Source organism: Pelodiscus sinensis, chromosome 7 (assembly GCF_052426305.1).
Source record: "Pelodiscus sinensis isolate ZL-2025 chromosome 7, ASM5242630v1, whole genome shotgun sequence".
In the NCBI taxonomy this organism is placed as follows: domain Eukaryota; kingdom Metazoa; phylum Chordata; order Testudines; family Trionychidae; genus Pelodiscus; species Pelodiscus sinensis.
Genome location: NC_143058.1, coordinates 11,235,585 through 11,250,889, shown reverse-complemented (window position 1 = coordinate 11,250,889; position 15,305 = coordinate 11,235,585). Strand labels below are relative to the sequence as shown.

Genomic DNA, 15,305 nt, shown 5'->3' with positions numbered 1-15,305 from the left:
TCATATTCTTTATAGTGATATTATTATGATATGAGTGTGGCATAATTATGCTGCATTTTGTATAAGATGGGTCATGTAAGATATCATGGAAATGGTTATGATTTTCTGAATAGGATTTATCTTATTTGTATGCATGTAGAAGTTATTAATATTGACTCCATATCGATATTTCAAATATAGTTACAACTGGGCGACTCCCATTAGGCAAAATGCTTCCAGTCTATATAGCCAGCTGTGAAGGGCCTATTCAATGTGATGGACCATTAGGAAAAAGCAGTAGATCTTTGGAGATGCATTACCCCTACCTGGTAGGCCTTCCAAACAATCTATAAGTAATGGCTGCCATGACACCGCAAGATATGCAAGGGGATGTGACCAGGCCACATGACTCTGGACTCCATTTTGGGATGTGTGTTTTTCCACAAACTGGTCTAGAAACTGATTTTAGAACAAAGGGTTCCCACCATACACTAAAGCGATACAAGGCAGGGAGTGATATCCTTTGTTCTTCACTCCCTGCGCAACAGGACTCCTGGAGATACCTGATGAACAAAGAATGAACTGGGGGAAGTGCTGGATCTAGGCTAAAGGAAGTGTGTGAAAAATCTGGGGATCCCAAGCTGCACGGCAAATATAGCTTGCTCCTTAGGAATTTGCAATCCTGCTTTTATCATCATCCATCTGGGTGAGGGACTGTGAATTCATATCCAGTCTATTTAGTATTTTAAGCTTAGTTTGCAGAGGTTGGTTGGTAATCTGCTTTGATATGTTTGTTATCCCTTATAATATCTTAAAAATCTGAATTTTGTAATTAATAAACTTGTTTTTGCTTTATTTAAATCAGTGAGTTTGAATGAATTGCTTGGAAATTGAGCTCCAGGGGCAAAAGCTGTTGCATTTCTTCTCTACGTTGAGGGAGGACTCTATGAACTTACATGATACGGTTCCCTGTGCAGCGCAAATGGTATAATTTTGGGTTTATACTATCAGAAACGGGTGCATGCCTATGGAACTGGGAATTATCTTGTTTGTAGCATCTCAATTACTGGTTCATGCAGTGGCTGGTCAGAGAGCCTACATGTATCTGTAGCTGGGTATATCCCTTCCTGTGTGCATGCTGTTGGAAATGATGGACCAGGAGCGGGTATGCAGCTTGTCATGCGGTATAGTGTGAGTGGGCGCTCAGGCTGGAGAATCAGAGGACTACGTGATACCCCAGTTCCAGGTGGCACCCCCTAGAAGGAACCTGTCACTCATGCATAATGGGACATGCTGCTAGTTGCGCATAACAGAGTTTGGTTTTTTTCTTTTTTTCTTTAAAAATTAAAGAAGAATGGGAAATTGCATACAAAAACTGCAGGAAAAGAATATTATTTATTTACCAGAGACAAAAACTGAACAGTTAGGCAATGCTAGATTTTACAGTTGTCTGTGCAACCTTAATTTGCCTCCCTTGCGTATGTGCTCTATGATGTAGTCTTTAATCACATATTTCCTCCCCACAGGAACGCCTATTGTTCAATGCACAGAGTGGACACAAAAGGGAACAGAATTAAGGTTCTCTGAACAACCATAAATCTGGCTTTTTCTCACATTTAAGTGCTTGACTTTTACAACCTAAATAATGTTCTTTTATGTAGGTCTTTGTATGATTGTAATTGTTAGGCATCCTTTTTATCATTTCTGTAAATCTTTCTGTATGCTCTGGTATCCTTGCCTTAACTTAGAAGGCAATAAAAGACAAAGGTATAGTGGTCTCCGCATAAAAATTTGGAATCTTCCTTTCTGTCAAACTATTTACCAGTTTTACCAACATCCCATTTTTAATATTGGGAGAGAGGGGAGGGGACGATGAGTTTTGGAACACAAAAACCTCATGTGGGACATTTACTTATGCCATGTGAGCTTTTGAGGAATGTTCTTCCTTCCAAAATAAATAATAATGTACTTTCCTATAACTAGATACATTTTTAATAGTTACCTGGCAGCAAAGCCTGGATTTAAATGAGAAAGAAATAATCAGGGACTCATTGCCAATATTTTAGCCTAGGGCTAACCCACAGATATTCCCTGTAGCATGTGATAAACTGTATGGGTCAGGACGTTTGTTGGAAGAAAGGAATAGTTATTTTCGCTTTTTAAACAAAAGTGCTTTCTCATAACCAGTAAGAGAAGTCACATAACTTTGCAAACAAACTTCTATTAAGCAATTTGCTGGAAATGGTTAGGCTCTCTGGTCCTGAAAAGTATAGAGTATATTTCCAATACAGTTCACATTTCAACTTGTATAGATTGATGTGACGGTAAGGAGGGGCCAATTATTATAGTACAGCCTGGGAGGTCTCGTCCCCAAGACATCATTTGAAAATATCCACCACAGCCTTGGTTCTCATGCAGGGGTATGCGTACCTTTGAAGATACACAGAGGTCTTCAAGAGGATCCATCAACTCATCTAGATATTTACCTAGTTGTACAACAGGCTACCTAAAAGGCCACAGTGAAGTCAGTACAAACTACAATTTGTAATTTCATTCATGTTGTTTATATTACTTAACTTTATATGCAGTACACTGACATGTAAGTACAGTATTTACATCCTAATTGATAATTATATGGTAAAAATGAGAAAGTCGGCAGTTTTTCCAGTGTGCTGTGACACTTTTTTGTATTCTTGTGTCTGATTTTGTAAGCATATGGCTTCTATGTGAGGTAAAATTTGGGTATGCAGGACAAATCCGACTCCTGAAAGGGGTCCAGTAGTCTGGAAAGACTGAGAGCCGCTGCTCTACATAATGCAGTCTACTCCATTCAAAGAGTTCCATTCAAAAAATCAATTAACCCCCCCCCCCCCGCCCCCCCAACCCTCACAAGCCAACTTGTGAGCCTTGGGAGCAAGTCCGCAGTATTCGAAGATAAAAGGAACTACATCAGTGTCACGGAAACTGCCCTCATTCTCCTTTTTAGTGGCAGAATTAAAATGGGGCCTGGAAGAAAATCCAAGTACACACTCGTCTGTGCCATCCCCAGCCCAGCCTAACTCAGAAGTGGTGGGGAAGGGAAGGTTCCCGACTTCAAATTATTTTTGAAACCCCCCAAAATAGTTTGATTTGGTTGGCAAGCCTCTGACAGTAGAGCTGGGAGAACATTAGGGGAGTTAAATGCGCCTTAGCCAAGCTTTGATTAGATTACCATTCAGCTGATTAGACTCCCTGCATCTCCTCTTGGGATTGAGCATGGGTAACTGTCCAGCAGGGTGAATTGTGTCTGAAACACAGAGCTTCACTTGGATATGCTGTAATTGGGAGGGCATACACTTGGGCAGCCACTGTGGCGTTTTACCCTATTGCAGATGTGTTTCAGATACAGAAAAAAACAAAAAATATATATTGGCATTGGAAAAGGTTCAGAAAAGAGCAACAAAAATGATTAGGGGTTTGGAACGGGTCCCACATGAAGAGAGATTAAAAAGACTTGGACTTTTCAGCTTAGAATAGATGAGACGAAGGGGGGAATCTGATAGAGGTCTATAAAATCATGACTGGTGTGGAAAAAGTAAATAAGGAAAAGTTTTTTACTTATTCCCACAATATAAGAACAAATGAAATTAATAGGCAGCAGGTTTAAAACAAACAAAAGGAAGCTTTTCTTCACTCAGCGCACAGTCAACCTGTGGAACTCCTTGCTAGTGAATGCAGTGAAGGCTAGAACTTTAACAGGGTTCAAAAAAGAGCTAGATAGATTCATGGAGGTTAGGTCCATCAATGGCTATTGCCAGGATGGGTAGGAATGATGTCCCTAGCCTCTGTTTCTTCGGATGTGGATGACGGGAGTGATCACATGAGGATTACCTGTTGTGATCCGTTCCTTTGGGGCATCTGGTATTGGCCACCTTCGACAGACAGGACACTGGACTAGATGCACCTTTGGTCTGACCCAGTATGGCCATTCTTATGTTCTATGAGACAGGTTCAATGGTGGGACTGGGGTTGAACTGGCAGGACGGGGTAGAAGCTCTCCCACTCCACGTTGAATGAGCCCCCTCACAGCAAGCCCATCACTAAATTGCTCCTGGCTCTCACTCCCACATGCCACAACCACACCAGAATCACTCCAGTAGCTTCTATTCCAGGCTCTCTTCCCTCACAGTTACTCTTCTCCTGTATGGTCGCCATGTGCGCCTCCCCCTCCCCCGTGTTACTGATCTGCGTTGGATCCTGCACTGACTTATCTGGCAGCTGAAAGATGTCATGCATTAAGCTGCAATAAACTTGGCTTTTGTAGAGGGTCGGTAGTAGAGCAGATGATGGGACCCAGTGATCGTTGCTCCTTAGTTATTTTTAACTCTTGCCAAAGACAGCATCTCCTTCCCTAATAGACTCTTTTGCTGTGCAGAATTACCTTAGCTGAGAGCATAAAAGGGCAGGAAAATGTAGCTATAGAAATACCTTTTCTAATTTATTTGGCAAACACATTGGTAGGCAAGTATATTCTCTCGCTCATTGCCCCTTAATCACTTGGTGGCTAGAGAAAATCCCAGAAGAAAACTTAATAAATCACCGAGAAAGGAAAACTTGTCACCAATTGAATATAGGAAAACATCTTTGTAAGCTAAAAGTTTACTAATGCTGCATTTGAGTATGTAATCTCTTATTCTTTTAAACAATATGCCCACCATTTATTTGAGAAGCAGATCATGACTGAGATGTTTCATGTTTCTCTACTGTGTATGAGTCAGTGAAAATATCAGGGGGAGAAGAACATCTGCCTCTATGATAGAAAGAGAGCATACACAGGGTGCATAATTACAATAAGCAGTAAACCAATGAAAATCTACAGAACTTGAGATTCGTGCGGAATACTAAATGTTAGAAAGCTGTTTGCACAAAGATTTTGGTGACTTCATCTGAAGCAATTGTTTGTAAACATCCAGCTCTCTAGAGTAAATTATTGCTTTGAAGCAAATTGTAATTATTTCAGAGTGTGTCTATCTCTTACTTCAGCAGCAACTATTTTTAACTGCAGAATTGTTTGCATTATCATATCTAAAGCAGGATGAATTTCTGTGATGTGGTTTTGCACAATTATTTTAGCAAATTTGAATTTAGATACTGTGGGGATGGAATACATTGTCATCCTTTTGCTGAACAGTAAACATGTATCAGGGCTCTGCAGGTCAGTTTCACCTCAGAGGAGAAGTCCATGAGAGTGAGTGTTGCTATTTTCTTAATGTTAACCTGTTGCATTTATACTGAGAGGTTGTCACAAACAACATGCTGGTAAGCCCCTCTTTTGGAACTCTCAGCCCAAAAACCACCCCCAATATTGCTGAAGAATAGAGTCTAGTGAAAGATTAAAGCAGTCACAAACAACTTGCTGTTTGCAACAGCTTCCCCAAAGAGAGAGAGTGCACCACAGACCAAACAACACAACAATATTTTTCAAATTAAACTTTTATTTCCATGCCATGCTGTTTTTTGGGAACTGGCATAATGGCACCATCAGTTAAAACCTGCTACCTTTACCTTGCACCTGGAAAGGTTGATTAACTTTATGCACATCAGTTCAGCGCAACTATGCATGTGTATTAAGTGAGACATATGCGCAAGTCTTGCAGGAGAATGCCCGTGGCCTGTTTCTGTGCCCTGGTTAGGTTCTGTGAAAGCTGTGTTGTCCCACCAAGTCAGCAGAGCAGAAAGAGACCCAGCTGACTGCTATTCTGGACACATACTAAAAAAATTGGATCAGAATTTTTTTTTTGCTATTTTAGGCATTCAGTACTCAATGATGCAACTGGCTCATTTAAAAATAAACTAGATGTTACCTTTTTAAAACAAAAAATAAAACTCTCAATATTTTCTTCTGTGCATTCTATTTTGCAGTAATATTTATTTTTATTGTCATTTATTGCCCAAACACTCTCTAAATATCTATGAGAGGATCTTATGATTATAACTACATTATTGCCGCCTTAACCTGATCTACAGGTTTTGACCATATTGGCACTGTGCTAGGATATGGCTGTACTAGACAAATGGAACTTTGGGACTAAATATTGCATTGAATGTGCCAAAAAAATACAGAACTTGATTTTGCAGCTAGTTGCTAATGGTTTATTTTTCTTTTAATCTTGGTGGCACCTCTGGCTATGTAACGGCTCCAGCTCTTTATTAGATAGTATGTAAAGCGGCAGCTCAGAGCTAATTGCTGCTAAATAGAATGTTTTAAAAGCTAGAGCAAATCTTAAATTTAATTTCTAATGAAGACTTTCAAAGAAAAATGTTTCACATAATATTTGTGCTTTTGTTTTGTCACAGCCAAGCATTTAGAATGTGCCCTAGTACTTAGATACAGTATGATAGAAATAGCCTTGAAAAACAGCACGTCCGTTGCTGGTCACATTTTACGTTGATTGCCTTCTAGAGAGACATTAACAGGTTTTACACAGATTTTTTTTAAAAAATGAGGGGGAACATTTTGGCATGATTCTATGATCTCGCTCTCCATTTGTTGTTCTTTTTAATATCTTGTTTTTCTCACCTTTGCCCTTGCAAATTGCAAGCACAGCATCAGAGAGATCCAAAGACTGGCCAATAGCGTTTGCAAGTGATAAAATAGTAAGCAGTGTCAGTCTTACAACACAAGTACGCTTCCAAAATTACACAATAAGACAATGTTCACAATATTACAATTCATTTTTTGTAGCTCACTCACTGACTGGCGATGCTCCGCCCCTTACATATCCATGAGGGCATGGTTGACCATATTATAGGAAGTGCAATGAAAATTTAGTTCTCAGAAAGTCTGGAAGGTTTAATGAGAGTCTCCAAAGGTGCAGAACATTCTAGGAGGTTAGTGAAAAATGAATCCACATATGGAATAGCTGAAACATTTTACTTCAGATGTTCTGTTTTCCCATTTGTCATTAACAACAAAACCAGCACCTTAAGCCTAGCATCCCAGGAAGTTGCCTAGGTCTCCTGCCCATAAACCTGGTCCTGGCTACCCATAATATTGGCACATTTAGTAAAGTAGATCTTGTTGTTTCCCCATAGAGGCACCATATGGATGCACTCACTTGCACTGCTTCCTTTTAGCCGTGTTGTTATAATGACATTTAGAGCCCTGTGCAAATATAAAAATTCACATCCAATCTGCATCCGCCAGGCTCAACTCATCTGATCCGCAATCCATGATGCAGATTTTACTAGCATCTGCATAGCAGACCATATGGAGGTGAGAGGAGAAGGAGCATAGAGGAAGGAGGAGGGGGCTGGGTTTTGCAGGCAAGAGGCAGGCAGCATGAGAGCAGGGACTGGGAGTAAGGGGCAGCAGGGACCCAGGGTTGGGGCTCCACTCGTCAGTGCTCGCCAGGCAGAGGAGGGGGTGGGGGACCAGGTAGGGCTTGCATTTGTCCCCTCCTGTAGGGAGATTTAGGACGGAGCTTGTTTTTGCATCCTTTCCCTACCAGCAGTGTTGGGGCATGCGCTTGCACCCCTCGCTTGGCGGCCAGGTGGCGGGGAGGAGGTGGGCGAGCCCTGAGGAGGTATCCATTCCACCATGCATGGATATGCAGGGCTCCAATTATATTACTTTGACAATAGATTCCCAATGAATAAGAGCATTATGAGAGCTTGGAAGCATAGCTTGTGCGGCACCGACCTCCAGAATGAAAGGATATATAATTCTCTTTTGGCAGTTGGTTGTGCTTTGCGTAGCTTTTTAAATTTCCCTTTGTGATGCGCTTGCTTTTGCCTTGTTTCAGAGTGTACCCATGGTGAGTAACTGTCATTCAACGTAAGCCTGAAATGTAGAGGTTTTACACAGATAGGATTTTACAAAACCTAATGCCATCTGAATAACAAATAGGTTGATGAGTTTTGTTTGGATTTCAATGAAAACATATTTTTAAAAAGGTAAGAAAGTAACTGAGCGGTCTAGTTGTACTTCTGAAGCAGGGTGACCAGAAAAAAGCCAACGATGGGTATGTACCAGGCATTTGCTGCCCCCTTTCCGTGGCCCTCCTGCCTTGGCACACACTGCCCTGAAAAGATGCTTTGCTGGAAGCAGGGTGGGGAGAGCACAGCGAGTTCAGATTTCTAGGTATTCTCTAGAACTGGTTTCCCGCAATTGGCTGCAGACACAGCCAGTAAGAACTGGACCACTAGTACCTTACTGGAGCGGATAGAGACTAATCAAGGTCTAACAGGTCAGAGGGGAAAAAAAGCTGCTTCTACTAAGGAACAGGTCTGTGCAAAGCCAGGACAGGGAAGGTTCTTCCTTCCCTAACCCAAATAACCAGTTCCGGTCAGGGCCTGACCTTGACAGTATATGCCTTGCATCTCTGTGAAAGACTGTTCATAAGTCTCAGAGGGGTAGCCCTGCACAATGAGTACTCTTGTGGCACCTTAACTATAGTATTATGAGCTTTTGTGGGCAAAATCCACTTCATCAGATGATGAGCTGAAGAAGAAGAACAGAAACCAAACGTTTTATAACAGAAAAAAGGTACCTGTCAATTGTAGGACTGAGGCTAATTAAGTGGACTGGAAGTGAGCCTACTCTAGCTTTTGATGTAAAAATGAAGTGTTGAGTACAGGGAAGACTGGCTTTATAATGCGCCATCCAGTTAATGCCTTTGTTCAAGCCCATGGAAACAGTGTCAAATTTGCGTATGTTGTTTGTTATGGACTTTAACACCGAGGGGGCTATTTTGTTTTCTGTAAACTTGTGACCCACCCTATGGGGGCTGCTGGTGTCACGTGAGCCCTTTACAGTGGGTCACAAATAAATTGCCTTTTTTAATGAATCTTGTCACTTTAATAACCTTCATTGTTGTTAGTGAGACAGATAAGGAATTAACATCTTGACCATGTCTCTTTTAAATAGATTTCCATTTCTTTATTGTATATTGAATAGCATCTGGTGTTTGAATAATCAAATAGAAATGAAGTAGGGAAAAACAACATATTGATTCATGCTAATATTTTATTTTGTTTGTGGTGGTTTTACTAGGCTTTCCCTGACTCACTGAAACAACAGATTGTCTCCTGATCCTTACATGTCACACCCAAGCGATCAGTTTTATCATATTTTATCAGTAGCTCACTTTCAAACTGGGACAACACATGTAATGAGGTCTGCCCTGAGTGTGATGCTAATCAGTATTTTCATTAATGGCTAGGGTAATAAGCTTATATGCTTATACCTATAAAATCTACAGATAAAATTAAGCTGGGAGGGGTTGCAAACACTTGGGCCATGGTTAGAAGTTAAAATGACCTTGATCAATTATAGAATTGATTTGAAATCAATGAAATGAAATTCAGCAAAGTTCAAAATACCGTGTATACAAAAGTAACATGTCCAGCTTAAAGCTCCACAAGATAGATTGTGCACAAATGGGAGAGAGTCCAGATGGGAGCAACAGAAATGATAACCAATGTAGAAAACCTGGCCCATGAGGAAAGGCTAAAACAGGGCATGACTAAAGTCTTGAGAGGAAAAAAATGGAGGGGGGACCTGAGGCTGACAGTCAATTATTTCCCATGTCCAATGAAGGTAGGACAAGAAGTAATTGACTTAATCTGTAGCAAGAGAGATTTAGGTTAGATATACCAATAGTTAAGCACTGGAATGGGCTTCTAGAATCGCATCATTGGAGAATCCCCATCATTGGAGGCTTTTAACAACAGTTTGAACAAACACCTATCGATGATGGTTTATGGATACTTGGTTCTTCCTCAGAGCAAGGGGCTGCACTAGATGACTTTTCATTGTCTTTTCCAGCTCTACATTTCTCTGATTTTTAATGGGATAGCATTGTTTTAAATTTTTCTCACAATGTTTATTTTGTGTTAATGAGCGTTCGTAACAGATAAAACAAGTAAAACAGGAACATTGCTGTAAAATTATTTCTGAAATCCTCAAGAAAACAATGTTTAACACAAAATGTTCTGCATTATTTTCAATGCAAACACTTCAGCATTTGGCTAATGCAGGGGTAGGCAATAATATTTGGGGGGGGGGCATTCCAAGAATTTGGAAAGTGGTCAAGGGCTGCATTCTTCCATGATGTTAATGGAGGTGATGCAACGCCTGGGATGGATATTGGGTATAGAAGGGAGCTTGTGGTAAGGAATTGGGGTGCAGGAGGAGGTGTGGAGTCTGGGAGGAAGTTCGGGTGAGGGAGGTAGTTGTGACCTGGTGCAGTGCACTGGGGTGCAGAGGTGTGTGCAAGGATTTGGGTTGTAACCCAGGGGCAGAGGGTTGGGCTGCAGGGTCTGAGAGGGGGTACGGGTGCAGGAGGGGTGGCAGAGGGTTTGGGTTATGTTGGGTAGGGGAGCAGGAGTGGAAGGGAAAAGGGTTTGGGGGAGGTAGGAGATAGAGTGCCAGAGGCATGTTCTGGCTGGGAGACTTAATTGGGTGACTCCCAACCAGCAGGTTTCTAGGTCACGTGCATCTTTGAATGGCTGCGAGCCTCAAGGGAGGGGGAAAGAGTACTTCATGCACTGCATGTTCTTCAAACAGGCAGCTCCTATCAGCCGGTTTTCAGCCAATGGGATTGTGCTCAAGGCCCTGGGCTTGCAGCTGTTCAAAGACAAACAGGTCTCTACAGCTGCTTTTCTGAGTGGCGTGTGGGGTGGAGCAGGTAGGGAGCTACCTGAGGCTCCCTGCTGGTCTGCGGGTGGATCCGGTGGCTTGGAGGTCTGTATTTTGTCCAGCCCTGGGCTAATATATGAGAATCAAAGTGAAAGTGACTAGAATCTGTCTAGTGTAATTTTATTTTTCCAAAGTGAAAAATTGAAGTAATTTCTATAGGAATTAGGTGCCTAAACACTGTTAAAATACCTCTAAGTCCCTGTTTGCATCTTTTACAATCTGGCCCTTGATCTCTGAGTAAAATGGGAATGGTAGCACTTTCCTACCTCACAGGAGTAATATGAGAGCAAATGTGTTAATTATCATGTATTCAAGCACTGTGCTAATGGGGGCCAAATAGGTATCTTAGATACAAATAATACATACATGAAATAGAGTCCTTATGAAACAGCCTTGACCAAAATCAGAGGATTATGGATAGATCTCATGGTCTAATGTTTGGATGGGCAGGAGAGAGAGACTCCAACCCCAAAATAGAAATCTACATTTTCTCATTCCCCCTTAAGAACATTTTTACAAGCATAAATTGCCTGAAATAGCTGCCAATAATATGTTTTCTGTTTTCGGGCTATGAAACTGAGGGAACCAGTTTTAATATCTACATCATCTCCTTCCTCTTGGGACTGAAACTGGTTACCATAGCAAAACTGCAAGGAAACTGATAAGTAAGTACAGTAGTACCATTTGGCAAACAGGATATAAATTCATTTGTATTAAGTAGACAGAGGGCTATGGAAAAATTAATGAGACAGAAAATCTTTAGTTTTGCCTTAATTTATTTTTAAAACACCTGTGAACAAAGTGATTTTAATCATATGCCAAGTACAGTACCCTTCCTCACACGCTGCTCATAAAATAATGTGGGGAATATCAGGTGGACTGTGAGGCCTAAGAGAAATATTACCAAAGCAAAATGCAGCACACTGCTTTGAATAGCAAAAGCTGAGCCTTAAATCTTTGCAGATACTTGATACTCTCAACATTATACTGTAGATTTCTCTTTTTGTTCAAGCCATGTAATATTACACTCTAAATCAGCTTTCGTTTAGGAGGGTAAATACCAGCTTACATCCATTGCTGATGAATGTTCATTGCAGTATAATTTGTTATCTCAGTCTTGTATAGTGTGATTTTCTGAGTCGCTTTCATAAATCAGTCTCGGCAGTCCTGTGGATTTGTCTGAAATGAAGTAAATGGAACCCTCTGAAAATCATGTTCCTATTTTAGGTACCATCTATATGTTGCTTTGATCATGTTTGTTGAGCCCATTGGATATTATCTGTCTCCGTGGACATCTTGGATGTTGTGCCATGAATGAGACAGCTGAGCAATTTAAGACACCAATGCCGGAATTGTAGCTGCATCTGTAGACCCCCTCTGACTTCAACAGGGCTTTGTGCTGGCACAGGGGTCTGCCTGCATTAGAGCTCATTGTAGGAGTGAGATCTTTTGCCTAGTGAAGGCTTGTCTACATGGGAATACTCAGGATTGTTAAAAGGAATTGATTAATACCTTTGAAGGATTAAACTACCGCAAACTAAGGCCATCTCACTTCTGAATGAGAGCTTTGAGGAGCTTGAAGGGTGCGTCTAAACTTTCATGGGTGTCTCTGTATTGACAACTCTGAGTCTATTTTCTCTTACACATATTTAAATTTAGAGCAAGTCCATTGGCTTCAGGAGACTTAATTAACATTCACACCATGGCAATTACAATGAAATATTATAAAGTGCAACCGTCATGTGTTATATATTGTGAGGGGGAGAAGCCTCTGGGGCTACCAGAAAGTAATAAATGGCAGATAAATTATCCCAAGTCTGAACAAATGCCTGCTGCCATGGCAGCCAAATCAGCAGTAACTCCAGATTGATTGAGACACCTGGGGTCAATTAAGGACCTCCTAGAACTCAGTTAAGGCAGGTAGGTTAGTTAAGACACCTGGAGCCATTCTAGAACCTGCTAGAACTAGTTGAGACTCCAGGTGATGGGATGTAAAAAACTGTTTAAAAATGTGACTGTAACTGCTAAAAATCCTAATGGTTACACTGATGCAGGCTCTGCAGCATAAAGTCGGCACCTGGGGAAGAAGAAATGCTGCAGGAGAACAGGAACATAGAGATGCTGTCAGGTACAAGGAAGGAACCCTGGTGGTACAGAGGTGAGGAGCAGGGAGAGCCCTGTTGAGAGAAAAGCCCTTTTGGGCTCCAGAATCCTGAGGAAGGAAAACCCTGACCAATGGGCAAAAGGCTAAAAAAGAAATTTAGTCTGTTGCTTCCATGTCTGGAGGGCCACTGCAGAGGAAGAGATTTTTTTCCTGTCTTTTTCTCCTAGTATGCCAATGATGGGAGTGGCTAAATCAGACAACAGTTTGCCCCTATAGTGGGCCACTGAGACGAGCAATTAGATAGGGAGCTGCCGTTTTCCCCAGGCAGAGAGAGATACTACTCAACCTACTGCTATCAGTTGCACAAGACCCGCCGTGTGACATTAGACGCTTTGTCACAATTTTTATATGAACTATGGTGTGTATGTGTGTTCAGGACTGTATTTTATGCGTACTGACTAAGTAGTTTCAATACAGAGAACTCTGGAGTCAGTTTAAGCTAGTTATATGAATAATGCTATTTAGTGTTAACTCATTGAGTTTGTTTGTAATACTGGATTTGCAGGCCGTCCATCACAATCAACCTATCTATAAAGCAACGTGCAGAGCTTTCTGTAATTCCGATGGAAGTCCTTCCATTTCTTTATTGAATTTTCTTTTCTGTGACTATGAACATCAGTGATTTTTTTTGGGGGGCGGGGGGGGATAATTCTAGAAAAGCCATAGTTTTCTTTGATGTCTGTAAGCGAGTATTTCTACTGAATGTCCTCCTGGAATCGTGACTCTAAAACTACATTTTTCCACAAAATGTTGTAACCTTTTCTTTTGCTCAAATGATGTCTGCTTCATTTCCATACGTACTAGATTTCTCCAATATTATATGATATTAAAGACACACAAATACTTTTACTGGCCCTCCAAAGGCCAGGAAGAATTAAGTTTGGCTGATTTGCATTTAATACTGTGTTGATGTAATATTATTCTTGTCCTCATTAATTAAAGAATTGCTTTAGCCGTTGCTTGGGGGAGGGAGGAATGAAGATCTTTAGATTTATGTTCTTTGCTGTGAATCAAATCCTGAATTCAAGGAAAGCACTGTAACCACTGCCAAAAATGCACTCATGCACTGAAAACTAGCATTAATAGGTGCCCTCATTCTGACTGCAAGCAGCCCATGCACCAAATATGCAATATACTAGTTTTGTGAGTGTGAGTGGGCCATGTTCTCAAGTAATGACTGGTCTACCAATAGGATAAAGTACTTATCCAACAAAACCCTGATGATAAAGGGGAAATAATACTATTCTCCTTTCACATGAATACAAAGAAATACACTTCTGAGAGTGTAAAACAGGGGATTTCTGGGGGCACTGGTGAGAGGGTCAAATCCGGGCAGATTGCTTAGGGGTAGGACTACTTACAGCCCAAGACTGGGGATCCTCCACTGCGAGACACACCAAAACAGTCACAAAGAGCACTGGCTAGCAAGAAGTCATACAAGCAATGCCGCTGGCCTAGATACTCTCAAGCTTTCTTGCGCCACCACCAGTACCACTGCTTACACTGTTGAGAGGTTATAAAAATCAATCTCACCAAATCTGAACAGGTTCTTCAGAACTAGCCACATTCCCAGGACAATTTATACCTCAGAACTTACTCAAAAGAACACTGCGTACCAATCCTTTAGACATTAAAATCTAATTGTTTATTAATAAAAAGAAAGAAGGCAAGGATGAGAGTTAAAATCATTAAAGGAATCAAATTACATACAGTTGCCAAGTTCTTCATGTAGGCTTGTAGCAGGGATGGAAAAATCTGCTGTTTTATAAGTCTCTGGAATACAGCTTCTGTTAGGATGGGTTACCAGTCCTTCCAGACTCCAGTTTATAGCAGAGATGCTTCCTTGGTGATTAGCTAGAATGAAGACCGGATTGAAGACAAATGGAGCAACCTCCAGGGCCCTTTTTATAATCTTTCCCATGTGGAGGGACTCCCGCTATTCTTGCTGTGTGAAAGTATGTCCCAAGATGGAGTTTGTCACATGAGCAAGTCACCTGCCCGTGCATGACTCAGTCCTTTTTAGATGACAGCTGTTGCTTACTTGCTGGTCTGACCATTCACAGCAAAGTTCATCGTATGTGGATTGGCACCACCTGAGGTGCATTGTCAGTGAAGTACTGCTATTCACATGACTATCAACCCTTTCTGAATAGTTTGGACAAGCCTCCTGCTGATATCTCCCTGAAGAAGACATTGAAATACAAGTACATATATTCATAACATCAAATACAAAAATGATACATGCCTATGAGCAATGTAAACAGAATCAGTGAATCATCAACTTTTAATAGACATCTTATTAGGCCCACTTTGTACAAGATCTGGTACAGACATATAATAGTGGGTGCAACAATGCTGTGCATGTTTATCTCACAATCCAATAATGTCACAGATGGTGTGTATGCAATTTTATACTTTAAAGAATGTCATAGTAAGATGCACTGAAATTAAGACTACTGTGATCAATCATGGTTGGATTGT

The 15,305-nt window shown here is 41.0% G+C and overlaps 1 protein-coding gene across 2 annotated transcripts in view; it reads left to right on the top strand.

The window, feature by feature from the left end:
• The window catches only part of ADCY5 (adenylate cyclase 5), a 330,673-nt gene that overhangs the window by 152,248 nt on the left and 163,120 nt on the right, over positions 1-15,305 (top strand). The window lies entirely within an intron of this gene.